Here is a 16,181-nt window from a genome sequence, read left to right on the forward strand (position 1 = left end):
TTTGTGCCCCAAGGAAACCCTAATTCATCTGTGCACCACAATGCCTTGCTCTTGAAGCAACCTCAGCCCATGATCAAATACAATCAAGGGAAGTTATTTAATTCATCATTTCATGCATAATTGAACTTATTTGAGTGTCCTCAATCATCAATTCATCAAGATGTGGGTTGTGGACTTGAGAAGTTGATCAGTCAATTCATCTGACTATTTTGAAATGCATTGAGATCTAACTTTTTATGTGTTGGTCAAATGGAGATGATTCCAAAAGCAAACATGTTCCTAAGAATAATATGAACAACTTTCATGTCCATCAAAAATTGATTTGAAGCTTGTAAGGTCATCTCCCATTCCAATACATTATAGGTCATTTTGACTGAAACCCTAATTTTGGGTCAACTTCCCAAGGACATAACTCATTCATTTTTTATTATTTTGAGGTGGGATCAAATGAATTGGAAAGCTTAAGATGTCTAATTCAAATGTTATTTTGAACAAAATTTCAAAATATCAAAGGAAATACATGTGATAATGCAAGACATTATAGGTCCTTTTGGACCAAATGCATTGAAAGGCAAAAAAGTCCAACTTCAAGTGCCCATAACTCTTTCATCAAAAAGCCAAATGATGCAAAATTTAAGTCCATTTTGATTGTCTTGAAAAGATCTACAACTTTGATGTTGGAGGTTTTCTCATTTTAGGCTTCAATCATCAAAACAAAAGGGCTTGAAAATTGGCCAAACTTAGAAACTTTGCCTTGACATGTTTTGCACATTACACTTTAAACTCAAAATTCACTAATTTCCACACCTCAATTGGATTTTTTTCCAACATAACAATTGTTCCTTATATCAAAACCTTTCCAACCATTACTCACATGATCATGTTTGGACTTGGCAAGTGGTACTTTCGAAGAGGAAAAGCTTTTGGTTCAATTATGCATAACACTTCAAAATCCCATGCACAAGCATTTGCCATTCAAATTACACGTCCATTTCACCTTGGTTTGATTTCAGATTGCATTTGGCTTTGGTTTTGGGCCTTGTGCATGATCATGCAAGCCCATGCAAGGATTGTCCAAATTCAAGCACACGACTTTGATCACATTCGCCTTGCCATTTCATCTATAAATAGAGACCCTATTCCATTCAAAATACAAACCTGATTCAACCTGAATTGCTGCAGAAATCAAAACCCAACCTCTCACCAAAGAAGCAATTTCATTTTTCTCAAATTTTTCAGATCCAAAATTCAACTACATCTGGTTGAATCTTTGGATCTAAAGCTTCTAGACCTTCATCATTTAGTTCATTGATCTTCTGTTTTGGCAAAGAAAGCAAGAAATCGAGCTCAAGTTTCTAGAAATCAAGCTTACTCTTCAACTGGTATTTTCTTCGAATCTCATCATCCATTGACCTATTTGCTTGGATCTTGTGTTGGCTGAAGTCCTCTCAATAGAGGCATCGTGATTATGCCTTTAATTTTTGAAATCCATTGAGTTCATGATGAACACCACAGAACTTCCATCTCTGATTTCTCTCAATATAGAAATCTAGAGTGGAATTGAGTGGCGCAGGGATGATGTACATCATCCCAGCTTTCTAAAGATGTATAGATCGTGCATTTTCATTAAGGTTTGGATCTCTGCAATTTTGGCCGGAAAATCCAAGCTCACCGGAGAAGACGGTGGCTCCGGTGGCTGTCCTATTGCCAGATGCATTGTGGACCCTTGGATTCATTTTCTAGATTTGATCTTGGCCTTTGATTGTTATGACTTTTATTTAATCTATGTGTGGTTGCATTGACTTGGTCCTATGATGCGCGCGCATGCCATTGCCTTCAGCTCGTCCACGTCATTTAATGAAAGGAGTTCTAACGCGCCAGGATTTTCCACATTTTCTAATTTCTGATTTTATTTTCTTTAATTCCATTTTATTTCAAAAAATCATAACTCTTTCATTTTTAATCCAAAAATTATGGGACCAATTGCATTAGTCTCCAAATAAATTCTAGTTTCTATTTCTGATTTTTAATATTTTTTATTTTGTCATTTGATATTTTTTGTGAATTTTCTCTTTTCTGGTTATTTTTAATTCATTTTAAATAGTTTTTGATATTCAAAAAATACAAAAATATTTTCCTAACCTATTTGAATGATGACGAATCTATGAAAAATATTCTCATCAATTTTTAAATTGATTTGAGATTTATTTGAGATTTTAGTTCAATTAGGTTATTTTTATTCATTTTTTAATTGATTAAAAATAGTTTCTGACTTTTAAAAATGCTGAAATTTTTTGTCAAACTTTGTTTGACCTTGTTGAACTTAGGATAAATCACTTGGACTTTTCAAAGTTGATTTGAAGTGATTTTGAAGTTTGACCTTTCTTTTATTTTTAATTCAACTTTAATTTTAAATATTAAAAATGCCAAAAATATTTTGTTCATTCCTTGACTTCCAATCTTCATCTCACTTCTGTTTTTGATTGTTTGACTTTGACTTTCAATGTCATTGGTGAACATATGATGATTGGTACATTCTATTTCATTTAATGCATTTGTATTTTTGCCTTCTTTTATTTCTCTTATTCATCTCCTTCTTTTTCTTTTTGATCAATGAGTTGAAGGTTGATAAGTTAGCATTGATTAGGGAGCCTTAATCTTCCTTGATCCAAACCTAATTCATCTTGATCAATTGATCAAGTGAATGGCTTTGTATTAAGGATATGTTGTTTTCTAAATCATGCAAAAGGCTTAAACCAATACAAGATCAATTCTCATTCTCCTTTTGGCATGGCAAGTTGTTGGAACTTGGTTCACTAATCAAGACTTCTAACTTGTGTTGTTGCCTACATTATTATTGACCGACCTCAGATAGTTGTGACTTTTACATAAGTCCAATTACGATTGCTTAACATAGCGCTAAATTTGCCTTATGGTACACTAACTACTAACACTAACTATTGACAATTAACATTTACTTTTTGCTCTTTACTTTTATGCAATTTACTATTCTTGCACATATTATCCATTTGCTTTTCCCTTTGCTCACTTGAGCACATGTTTATGTTAATGCCATTTGCCTTTTGCTCACTTGAGCACATAATTGTGTATATATTATTGTGCTTGTGTTTTGTTTGATTGTTGTGAACCAAATGCAAAGAAATGAACTTAGTTTCTAGGACTTTCCCTATGCAAAAAATGGAGAATTGGACTTAGATTCTAGGACCTTCCTTATGCAAAATTGGAGTAAAAGGATCTTGATGATGAAGATGGGTTAGAAGGACCAAATCTCTAAACTCACTCTTGTCCATTCTTGTTTTACTTCATGGAGCTTTTGATGTGTTTGCTTTTGTGCTAGGGAATTCTATGAGAGCTCAAATTGGAATAGCTTTGCCATGCTCATCCAAAGTGAAAGACACAAGATACATTGAAGATCTCTTAAGAGACTTGTTTGATTGCTTATGCTTTGTGATTGCTTATTCCAAAAGATGGGAGCTACTTGGATCATCAATATGATCTCAAGAGAGGAACTCCATTGTGGTTTTGTTTCTTTATCCCTTTCCTTTTTGCTTTACTTAGGACTTAGCCATTCTTCTTCTTCTCTCCACTCTAACCCAAGCCAAAACTCTTTGTGCAAACATTTAACTATTGTTTTCAAACATTAGAAACCTAAGCCTTAGGCTTTTGATTTTCAAACCTTCTTTTCATAACACTTATTTTGAATTGAATCTTTAAGTCAACTTTGACCATTTTTGTATATACTTCTAATTGGTAAACATAACCCATTCAAATGTCTTTTTGTGGTTCCAATGGCCACTTTCTTTATCAAATTTTTCATAACCTTTAGCTATTAGGTTTGAGTTATCCTTGTGGTAGATGTAATACTCACCTATATCCTTAGTGATGGACAATGAGTCTTCCATGCTTATTATAGGGTTAACCCCTCACTAGCATGTTGAAGCTATCCTCACATGGTGGATTTGTGGTTTGGTTGAGTTTTCTCCCTTTGATAACAAAAGACCTTAAGGCTTTTGGACCAATCAATTCACCAACTTTTTTTGAGATTTTTACCCCGAACTACGAGGTTTTGATCCTAATCTTTCTATAAGATGGTACGTAGGCAATGGGTTTATCCATCCAAACACAAAATGTAAATAACTTGTACATTCTCTTCTCATCTCTTCAATCATGTTTGCACAAACAAAAAATTTCACAAAAACAACAACCTTTACAACAAGTGTGAAAAGGGCTCCCTAGGAGTACCTAGGATGTTTTGGGTTCCTAACACCTTCCCATTGCATAACCAACCCCCTTACCCAGATCTCTGTTCTCTTTTACTAGTTTTTGTTAAAACTATTAGGTTTTTGTTCGCTTTCTAACCATTCCTTTGGTTAAATAGAAGTGTGGTGGCGACTCGACTTGTATGATTTACCTTGGATTTAGTCAATATCTCTAATGGTAATGAATACCCCGCTACAGAAGTCTACCGCTTTAAAGACTTCAAGATATAAGTCATCCACCAATGATGTGTGTGAGAGTGAATCAAGTGATGACGATAAAGATTTGAATGAAGACATGGGGATGTTCGTAAGGAGGTATAACTGATACCTTAGAAAGAATGAAGTCCAACATTCGAATAAAAATATTATCAACTATAGAAGACAATCAAAATTCCTAAATCAAGAGGAAAGTAAGATAACTAAGTCAAAAGGATCATGCTTTAATTGCGGAAGGGCCGGTCATTATTAGTCAGACTGTCCCTTGTTGAAGAAAGACAAAGGAAAAGACAAACGTCATAACAAATCTAGCAAAGCTAGAAGAGCATACATTGCATGGTAGAGCGATAGTGAGGCCTTAAGCGATGATAACTCAAGTGATGAAGAATAAAATGCAAATCTTTATCTTACAGCTCATCGAAAGAAGAAAAAGAATGTAAGTAATTCTAAATATGATCATGTTGATAAAATTTCTTATTGTTATTTGCAAAATGCCTTTAGTACTCTACACAATGAGGCCACGGAAGCTCTCAAACGCCTAGCCTCAAATAAGAAAGTTTTATTTTATTTATAAAAAAAGATTACTGATTCTGAAAAGGAATTAGAAACTCTCAAGAAATCTATGATAGAGGTTACTAAAGGCAAAACTGAATATGATAAGGGATGTTGGTTTGGATGGTCAGGATGTGAAACCTGACACATTTGGCAACGAGAGGTTAGAACTCTATTCAAGCCAAATTAGACAAGGCTTTACAACCTAAAGTTACCTTTGCTATTGATCAATCACATTTTTGAAGTAACATGAATAATCCTTATCAAAAATACACTTATGTGGTAAAGGATCAAGTTAGCAAAAACAACTCTCATCCTAACTTAAATTGTCTATATTGTTGCAAAAGGGGACATACTATTGCTAAATATCTATTTAGGAGATTTCTAGTCCCTAAAGGCATTTTTCAATGGTTTCCCAAATGCAACCAAAGTTTCACTTACACACTAGGACCCAATGAAAATTAGGTACCTCATTCCCTTGTTTAAATTTGTAGGTGGAATGTCTTAAGGATACAGAGAGAATATGGGTTCTCGATAGTGGATGCTCAAGACACATGACGGGTGACACTTCCTTGTTCTTTGACTTTGTGGCTAAGAAGAAAGGATTTGTAACCTACAGTGATAATAATAAGGGAGCTATACTCGGAAAAGGTAGTGTAGGTAATCCCTCATCTACTACTATCTCAGATTTCTTTTTAGTTAAAGGCCTTAAGCACAATCTCATTAGTATTAGCCAATTATGTGACAAAGGATATAAAGTATCATTTTCAAAAGATTGTTGCATGATTGAACATAATGATAATAAGAATGATGTGCTTAAGGGATGGATGGAAAATAATTTATACATGCTTAACTTAAATGAAGTATCTTTGACTAGCGCTAAATGTCTCGTCTCCATGAGTGAAGACTCGTGGCTTTGGCATAGGCGATTAACACATGTCAACTTTGACTTGCTATATAAAGTTGTCACAAAAGATCTAGTAGTTGGTCTTCCCAAAATCAAAATTTCAAAAGATCACTTATGTGATGCGTGCCAAATGGGAAAGCAAACAAGGATCTCGTTTAAATCTAAAAATACTATTTCCACAACGAGACCCCTTGAACTTCTCCATATGGACCTTATTGGGTCATCTAGAATTAAAAGTCTAGGTGTAAACTACTATGGTTTTGTTATAGTAGATGACTACTCCAGATTTTGTTGGACGATCTTCTTAGTAAGTAAAAGTGACACTTTTTATGCTTTTGAAAAGTTTACCAAGATGTCTCAAAACAAATTGAACACTAGCATAGTTACTATTCGAAGTGATCACGGAGGTGAATTTAAAAACCACCTCTTTGAGGAATTTTGTGAAACAAATGACATTGATCATAATTTTTCTGCTCCAAGAACTCCACAACAAAATGGAGTAGTGGAACTTAAAAACAGAGTTTTAGAAGAGCTTGGAAGGACTATGATCAATGAAAATGGTCTTCCTAAACATTTTTGGGCCGATGCCATAAATACGGCTTGTTATGTATTGAATAGGATACTCATTCGCCCTATTCTAAACAAAACCCCGTATGAATTGCTAAAGGGAAGGAAGCCTAATGTTTCACATCTTCATATCTTCGGATGTAAATGCATTGTATTAAACAATGGTAAAGAAAACCTTGGTAAATTTGACTCAAAAGCCGATGAAGGTATCTTTTTCGAATACTCTCATTCTAGTAAAACATATAGAGTATACAACAAAAGGTTACTTATTGTTTAAGAATCTATGCATGTTTCCTTTGATGAATCTTATCCGAAAACTGTCGGAGAAGGTATTATTGTTGATGGTGCAGGTGTTCCTTCGGAAGACATAATAAAAGATCAAGAAGAAAAGCGTGTTAAACCCAATCCGGAAAAAGTTGAGGAGGAGCCTGATCAAATTTCCAAAAAGAAAGAGGAGGATCATTCGATTAATAACAATAATCTTCCTTTGGAATGGAAATCTTCTAAGGATTATCCCATTGATAATATTCTAGGAGATATCTCAAAGGGAGTTACCACACGGTCAAAGATAAGTAACTTTTGTTATTATTTCGCTTTCGTCTCTCAAAATAAACCTAATAACTCCAAAGACGCATTACTCGATGAACATTGGTTTTTAGCGATGCAATAGGAACTTAATCAATTCAAAAGAAATAAGGTGTGGGATCTTGTTCCCCCTCTGCGAGACCATCGAGTAATTGGCACTAAATGGGTGTTTATGGACAAGTTAGACGAAAACAGAGTTATAACTCGCAACAAGGTGCGCCTTGTTGCTCAAGGGTATAACCAAGAGGAAGGCATCGACTATGAGGAAACTTATGCTCCGGTTGCCCGGCTCGAGGCTATATGCCTTTTGCTTGCCTATGCTTATTCTCAAAATTTCAAATGATTTCAAATGGATATTAAGAGCGCTTTCCTAAACGGTCACATTAATGAAGAGGTCTATGTATCTCAACCTCCCGATTTTGAAAACTATGAGCATCCTAACTATGTTTATAAGCTTAAACGTGCTTTGTACGATCTCAAACAAGCCCCTAAGGCATGGTATGAGCGTCTTAGAAAATTTCTACTAGAACAAGGATTCTCAAGAGGGAAGGTTGATACAACCCTTTTTATTAAGCATCAAGGAAAACACTCTATTTTAGTTCAAGTCTATGTAGATGATATTATTTTTGGATCTACTAACATAAATTTGGTCAAGGAATTCTCTAAGTTGATGCAGGGAGAATTTGAAATGAGCATGATGGGGGAGTGATACGTCTCGTGACTGTATATAAAATATAGTCTATCGGGTACTTGATTGCAAGTGCACAGTCCAGTCGTTTTAGTTTTACAAGATATCGAACCCACAGGGACCGATGGTTAAACTAATGTTATCGATGTTACTATGTTTTAGCTAAGGAGATGATTTTTAGAGGTTTGGTTGAACAAAAATTAAATCTAAAGGAAGTTAAGTTTTTAAAAAATATTAATAGAGGGGTATCAGTATGCAACTCATTAATCGTCAGGGATTCGATAAGTCACCGATGTATATTTTAAGTACCAAACATCTTTCAGTAGAAAATACGCATTTAAAAGGCTTTATCTCACACTCTCGTGATTGTTGACTCGGACTATACTTTTAAGTCAGAATGTACGCTCTCGCTGTCCCATTTGAAGTTAAAAATACTTTTTGAAAATAAATAAGTTCTAACTGCTTTTAAAGTGCTCTCGCTGTTTTTAAAATCAATGCCTAGTTTTTACTATCCAGTTCAACCCTCACGCTCTCGCGACTGTCGGTTCTCACCTTAGTTAATTTCCCACTCTCGTGGCAAAACCGTATTAAATAGCTTCCACTCTCGTGACAAAGTTAATTAAATTTAAATTAAAAACCCCAGCCTGAAAGATTGTTTGAGGAAAGAAGTTTTACATCGATTATTATTAAATCTCGTCTAATTAAATTGTTTACATACCGATACCAATAGTTTAGCCGGACATGTTAAATAACGCAAACACAGACGAACATAAACAGATTAACAATAAAGCACACATGATTATAATAATAATAAAGCGATAACAATAATAATTGGATAAAAACCTGGAAATTGGATTAATCGAATATGCCGAATCTTGAAGTACTTGAGCAGTCCTCCACAGGTCGGTAGGACTCTACTTCTTCGAAATAATTTCTTAAACTAAATTAAATAAATTGCAGTAGTTCCCAAGTGTAGGAAACTACTACTTTGGCTAAATGAAAAATGGGAAGGGAAAGGAAAAATCAAAGCTCTAAATGGAACGGTAAACAAATTGCGGTAAAAGAAAACAATGTTGTTGAAGAAAAATAATACTAGAAAACAGGATTGCTATGGAAAATAAATGCAGAGAAAAATCTTGAAAGCTGGCTTCAGGGAGGAAAATCAAGCGCGCCCGTAGGTTTCCAACTTCTATCCTTTTATATTCTCCATTTGGTATTGGCAGTTGAGAGAAATAACGATGACTTGGTTGAGTGAGAAATTCACGGGAAAGTGGGCCGAGGAGCGAGAAAAATGGGCGTGTGGATCACTTCTGTTGAACAATTCCATTTTGGCCTTGTGACGGTCGTGATGGGCCTGTGACGTTCGTGACACCCAGGGCGTGAAGATCGTGACAGGGTTTGTGACGGTCGTCACATGCACAGGATTTATATTTTCTGCTTTTCTGCTGTTTTCTCTTCTGTTTCTTCTTCTTTCCCTTCCTTTTCTATACTTTGCTCATTTAAACATGGGAATTGAAATACCTGCAAAAATAACTCGAACACTTGCGGAATAATCGGAATATAAAGAAAGTGGTACGATTTTTGAGTGTAAATCAAGGCAAATATACGATGTATTTTCGCGTTATCAAACTCCCATAAACTTGAATCTTTGCTTGTCCTCAAGCAACTAATCAGTATAAAATTTGAAACACTAGTTAAACGCGAATACATGACACATTTCCAATTCGTACGTGGTTGTTAGGTACTTCGTTAAGATGACAGATACTCAAGTAAAACACTAAAGATACAGTGACGAAACAAGGAATAAGCATTAACATAGATCTCTCTTCTGTACAAACCAGTTCGAATCATGCTATTATAGCTCAACCTAATGCTTCTCGTTCCTATTTCACTCGGTTTCATTCTAGCGCAATCACATTAAGCCCTTTGCCTTTACACGCACTTAGTGAAGTAGCCGGTTAGTGGCTTTGATCCTTTTTTAGCACGGGGTCTGGTACACTACTGTGGTAACCCTTTATATATATCTCATTTGAAGGTTATGGGGGATCGAACCGTAGTTCACCCTACCGAGTCCAATACCAGGTGCCTCTGAACCAACCGACAATGGGTTTTTTCTATTCCTTCCCTTTGTACATCTTGCAACCATTTGTATGGTGCATTTTCAATTTCTCGATAGCAAAAGTATGAAGGATCTTCTTAATTCGTAGGCATCAATCACTTATATTCATCGGCTCTTCACATGGTTTGTGTTTAAGACGGTGCTGACTGCTAGTATAAACTACTAGGGGTTAATCTAGGACAGAGACTTAAGGTATCGGTATACTGGGTATTCAAACTGATCTCGTGAAAGCGAGAGATATAAGGTGTCAGGACGGTATCAATCTTGTTAGATTTTTCTCAACTTCCTAACAGAACCTAAGAAAACCTATATACTCGTGGTATGCATTTAACATAAAAAAATGTTATGGCAAATTAGATAAAAATAAATGAACGCTCAGATGGGAACAAATAAACGAAAGACAAAATTTTTGTTATGGATAAAAATAGAAACAAATAAAGGAAAGACAAGGATTCCCTCCCACACTTAAACAAAGCATTGTCCTCAATGCGACAATATAAAGAATGAAAAGGGAAGAAACATGAGGATTGCTACTCTTCGCCACGACGTTGGGCTCTGAGTGCTCTAACTCTTGCTCGTGCACGTTCACTTATACCATGTTGGGTAGGATCTAATCCCACATGCTGAGTTTACTCCTAGATGGCATCAACGCAATGTGTCAAGGCACTCATCTCTTCAGAAAGTTCCGCCATCCCCTGGCCATGCTAGTTCGTATAGTCATGTTTATCTCTATGTATCTCCTGGATTGTTTGCATCATTTCCGTTTGGCACTCTTCCATCCTCTGGTTATGTCACAACATCTCAGCATAGATGTCTTCCATGGTGGCGGGTCGACACTCATTTCTTCGTTGGCCTCGGGAAGATATCTCTGCAACATACTCAGGAGGTGGTTGTGGCATCTGTCGGTCAAGTTCCTCTTCAATTTCATTCGCTCCATTATTAGGATCTCCTTCATTGGGCTCAGGAGCGTTCAGATCAAAAATCCAATTCTCCATATTCTGCGGATCTGTGCGGTTCCTATTGGGCATAATGATGCATCGAACTATCTTGTTCTGAACCACAGGGTGGTACTTCCCATCTTCTCTGACCTTGATGAGGTGCGAGGAACAACAATAGTCGATGTTGAGGAACTCGGCCGGCAAGGCAGGTAAGTTTGCGAGCCTATCCCCCAGATTCAGGCCTAATGATGGAGGTGATGATTCCTCCAAAACAGAACGCCGCGTTGCCTCTCATGCAGGCAGCCTGTATGTTGGCCAACAAGAACGGGATGGCATTGAACACCACTGGAGTGAACACACAGTGAAGAAAGAAGAGCTCCTTAGAGTTTACCTTATGATTGTTGACTCTTCCGAAAATCGTGTCCTAAGACTCGGTGGAAATATCTTATAGCTGGGTTGTGGATGTAGGTTGCGTTGAGCGCATCCCAGCTTGTGACATTCATGTTGGTAAGGATATACCATACTCCAAATGTTATTTTTGACCATCCGTCAGGGATACAGCAGTGAACTCCCTCTTCATGTTGGAAACCAAGTATTCGCGCTATTTGAGTTTGGTTCGGGGAATACTCGGTATCGAACATTCTAAATGTGGAGGCTCCGGTGAGAAACTGAGTTGCACCAGGAGGGGTTATATAAGAGAACAAACTCAGGAATTCTAGGGTCAGCGCCTCATAAGTTGGTTGCGGATTGGTGCAGAGCTGCGTCAGACTAGAGGTGTTCATCATCCATTCCACACCCTCTGAAAGCCCCAACTCCGTCAGACAATCATTATCAAGGTACCTCATAGCTTGGACTGAACGTTGATAGAACTTGAGGTAGTTTTCTCTCTGTCGCTCACCGACTTCTCCCTCTCTGAGTACGATATTTGAAAGGTCGGGAGCAACTCTCTCTTGACGGGCCATTGAGTGTGCGAATTGAAAATATAGGTTTTGGTGGAAGAGATGGATTTCGTGAGTTATAGGGAACTCACTCGTTTCTCACTTAAAATAGGATGTGATGGAAGGGTTAATGGAGAAAAAATATGGTGTGAGTGGGATGGTTAAGGAAAACAAAAGTATTAGATGAGGAAGAAGAAGATAAGTGCGTCTGTTTTTATAAGGAAACAGAACGCGCCTTCTGGATCCGTGACGAGCGTCACAGGGCTGTTATGGTCGTCACACGTAACGGTCTTGCGTAACGTTCACATGTAACGGTCGTATGTAACGGTCATATACTTCATGTGTGACGGACGTGGCATTTCTGTGACGGGCGTCACGCCTCTGTGACGGGCTTAATACTGCATGTGACGCTCGTCACATGCAACGATCACTATTTTTGCAAAAAGGCCAAAAAAATATAAAAAATTTACTGCATGCTTAATTTCCAATTGTTTGCATGTTATGAGTGTAAGGACGGTAACAATATAGAAATGCAATAACGACAGTAGCAACACAGTAATAAGATAATTGCAGCAACAGTATAAAATAAAATAGGAGCAGTATGGAATTAACAGCAGTAAAAAAAAATAAAATTAAACTGACGAGGGTAAATTAAATTGATCATAAAAGCGAAATAAATAACAATGTCATTTAAACTAAATATAAAGACGAAAGTTAAATGTGACATTAAGCATTAGAAAAAAATAATAACAATAAAGTGCTCCCTCCCCACACTAAAACATAGCAGTGTCCTCATTGCTTTAATGTGAGTAGGAGGATTCAGCGGTCGATGTAATCAGCCACGGTTTTGTCCCAAAGCAGCTACAACCTGGTTCAAGTGATCAAACTGTTCGACGACGACATCCATTAAGCCTAAGAAATCAAGGCGCATGCTTTTTATTTCATCTTTCACATTAGTAATGTCAATGGGGAAACCATTCAAACGGGTAAGGATTATGGTCAGATTTTCAACATAGGATGGAATTTCTGGTTCATCCAGGTTATAGTAGTTTGAAGGGGTTTCAGGGTCAGATTCATCAACAGAGATAGGTTCATCTAAATACTCATAAATAGGCGGTGTCTCAGGAGGTGATGGTGGAGCAATGTGGTGTTCATCTAAATCATATAGCCAGTTATTTCGGTTATGAACACTTGTTCTCTCATGGTTTGGTAAGGTAAATAACTAGACAACTTCATTATTAATTAGGTAGTCAAAAGTATCTGGCCCAAGGTTTCCTATAATTCTTCGATCTAAGCAAAAGTCAATATCCATGGGTCGGATGTGTCCAAAAGGTGTATGCTCGTTAAGTGAGCGTCTAAGTCCAATGGCATCAGCTATCATGGTTACTAGGCCGCCTATTCTGATTGGGGCGTGATTGTTCTTTACAAGGTGAACAAATATTTCCATCATAAATGTCACAACATTGACATGTCGACCTTGGTCAACACAAAGTAAGATGAAAAGTTCATCCTGTGACACTAAGGTGTTGTTCGCTTCTTTTCCAAATAGGGTGTGGGCTAGTATTTTGTAGAAGTAATGGATAACAGGGTTGTGTATCATTTGGGAGTGCATCTCGTGTGGGTCAGGGTAGTGGTCTCTAGTTAGACTACCCCAAAAGTAATCTAGGTCGATGTCATCGATTAATTCCTCCTGGCGGGTAGTGAATACAAATGGGCCACTAGGAAATCCTAGAAGGTCAGCAAGGTCTCTACGGTTATAAGTGAAATCCATACTAAACAGCCTAAAGGAAATCAACCCTTTGTTGAGTCCGTAACCATGCTCGGGGTTGTAAACTAGGGAGCTAAGGAATTCTAGGGTAAGCTCACGGTATGTGACAAACCTTCTCTTAATAGCAGCATTCTCACAACCTAGCTGGTTAAACATAAACAAGATGTTATCTCGGATACCTAACCTATCCATGGTAGGTCCATCATAATATATGGATAAAGCCATATCCTTCGGAGCTAAATAATCATAAGGCCTTCTCTGAACTCTGCCTCTGAAAACTGTATCTTCTGGTTGCATGATGAAAGTTAGTTACTAACTAGTTATAAATTCGCCTGTTAATCAGTATCCAATATTTCTAAGTTAGTAACGAGAAACAACAAGTACATTACTGTATAAAATCAAGGGAAGGGAGCAAAATAAAAGTAATAGTCAAAGAAGGGAAACGCTAAAAAACAAAAAATAACAAATTAAAAAGAGGCGGGTTGTCTCCGACTAAGCACTTTGTTTAATGTCGTAAGTTCGACAGTAACATTGCGATATATTAGTTTTGGGGTTGAGCGGGCAGCTCTATAAGTCTTAGACTATTTGAATAGTCTCTATTGTCAATATTATGATAATGTTTTAATCGCTTCCCGTTTACCATAAACGGTTCACTATTTCTACCTTTGATTTCTATGGCACCACTTTTAAAAACTTTTGTAATTTCGAAAGGGCCTAACCACCTAGATTTAAGTTTTCCCGAAAAAAGCTTAAGTCTTGAATTAAATAGTAGCACTACGTCGCCGACATTAAACTCTTTCCTAGATATACGTTTATCGTGCCATTTTTTGGTTCGTTCTTTGTATATCTTGGCATTCTCATAGGCGTCTAGCAGAAGTTCTTCCAATTCGTGAATGTCTAAAATTCACTTCTCTCCTGCGGAAGTATAATTTAGATTTAGGGTCTTAATTGCCCAATAAGCTTTGTGTTCTAACTCCACAGGGAGATGACATGATTTACCCTAGACTAATTTAAAGGGTGTGGTCCCTATTGGGGTCTTGTAGGTTGTCATATAGGCCCACAGAGCTTCATTTAGTTTAGATGACCAGTCTTTTCTAGATATTCCGACAGTCTTTTCTAGAATTTGTTTGATCTCTCTATTCAAAACTTTGACTTGCCCACTGGTTTGTGGGTGATAAGGTGTTGATACACGGTGTCAGACTCCATACTTCAGAAGAAGTTTTTAAAAGATATTTGATATGAAATGGGAGCCACCGTCACTAACGACTAGTTTTGGCACACCGAATCTAGGAAAGATTATGTTCTTAAACAACTTAATCACTACTCATGTGTCATTTATCAGAGAAGCTACAACCTCGATCCATTTTGAAATGTAATCAATAACTACGACTATGTACTTATTACCAAAAGAAGACGGGAATGGTCCCATGAAGTCAATCCCCTACACATCAAAGACTTCCACTTCTAAGATGCCTGTTTGTATCATTTCATCGCGTCTTGAAACGTTACCAGTGCGTTGGCACCGGTCGCAATTTATAACCGCATTATGGACGTCTTTCCATAGAGTAGGCTAAAAGAGGCCCGATTGTAAGATCTTAGCACAAGTTTTTGAAGTGCTTGCGTGCCCACCATAGGGAGCGGAATGGCAATGAGAGATTATATCGTCTATTTCATCCTCAGGAACACATCGACGGAAAATACCGTCAGTACCTCTTTTGAAAAGAAGAGGTTCATCCCAGTAGTATTATTTTAGATCATGAAAGAATTTCTTCTTTTGTTGGTATGATAGGTCCGATGGAAGTACTCCAACAACTAGGTAGTTGACAAAATCAGCATACCATGGCAGAGTTGTATTCGCATGAATTTCTTCCACGAATTCTTCTATTTCGGTATCATTTAAGGTTAGTTCATACATGTTGCTTTCCATTTAGGCTATAAGTCGTTCGTAAGGGAAATCATCATTGATTGGAATTTGTTCAGGCTTATTCCCTTCGATTCGTGATAAGTGGTCTGCTACTACGTTCTCAGTACCCTTCTTATCTTTTATTTCTAAGTCAAATTCTTGTAAGAGTAGGATCCATCTTAAGAGTCTTGGTTTGGCATCCTTCTTACTTAGAAAATATATAATAGCAGTGTGATCAGTATAGATGATGATTTTTGCTCCTACTAAGTAGGAACGGAATTTGTCTAAAGCGGACACAACGGCTAAAAGTTCCTTTTCCGTGGTGGCGTAGTTCATTTGGGCAAGATCTAATGTTCTACTTGCGTAGTAGATAGCATGAAGTTTTTTATCTTTTTTTTGTCCTAGCACTGCGCCTATGGCACAGTCACTCGCATCACACATGATTTCGACACACTGAGGCAATATTTTGTTTTAACCCTGAGCCTTTCCATCCAACCCACCATTATTACCCTTCGTTTACCCAATTCGAGCCATATTTCCTTTTGTTTGTTTTTTTAACCGCTGTAAATAACCGTAAGCCCAAACACTACCGTACCTTGCTTGGATAAGTGTTGTTGACTCTGGATATGTGGAAAATCCTAAGTTTGGGGTTTCTTCATTTTTTAGGGACATCGATGAGGACTAGATAAGTGCAGAAAAAAATAGAAAAGTATGAAACTT

This window comes from Lathyrus oleraceus, chromosome 4 (assembly GCF_024323335.1).
Source record: "Lathyrus oleraceus cultivar Zhongwan6 chromosome 4, CAAS_Psat_ZW6_1.0, whole genome shotgun sequence".
NCBI lineage: Eukaryota > Viridiplantae > Streptophyta > Magnoliopsida > Fabales > Fabaceae > Lathyrus > Lathyrus oleraceus.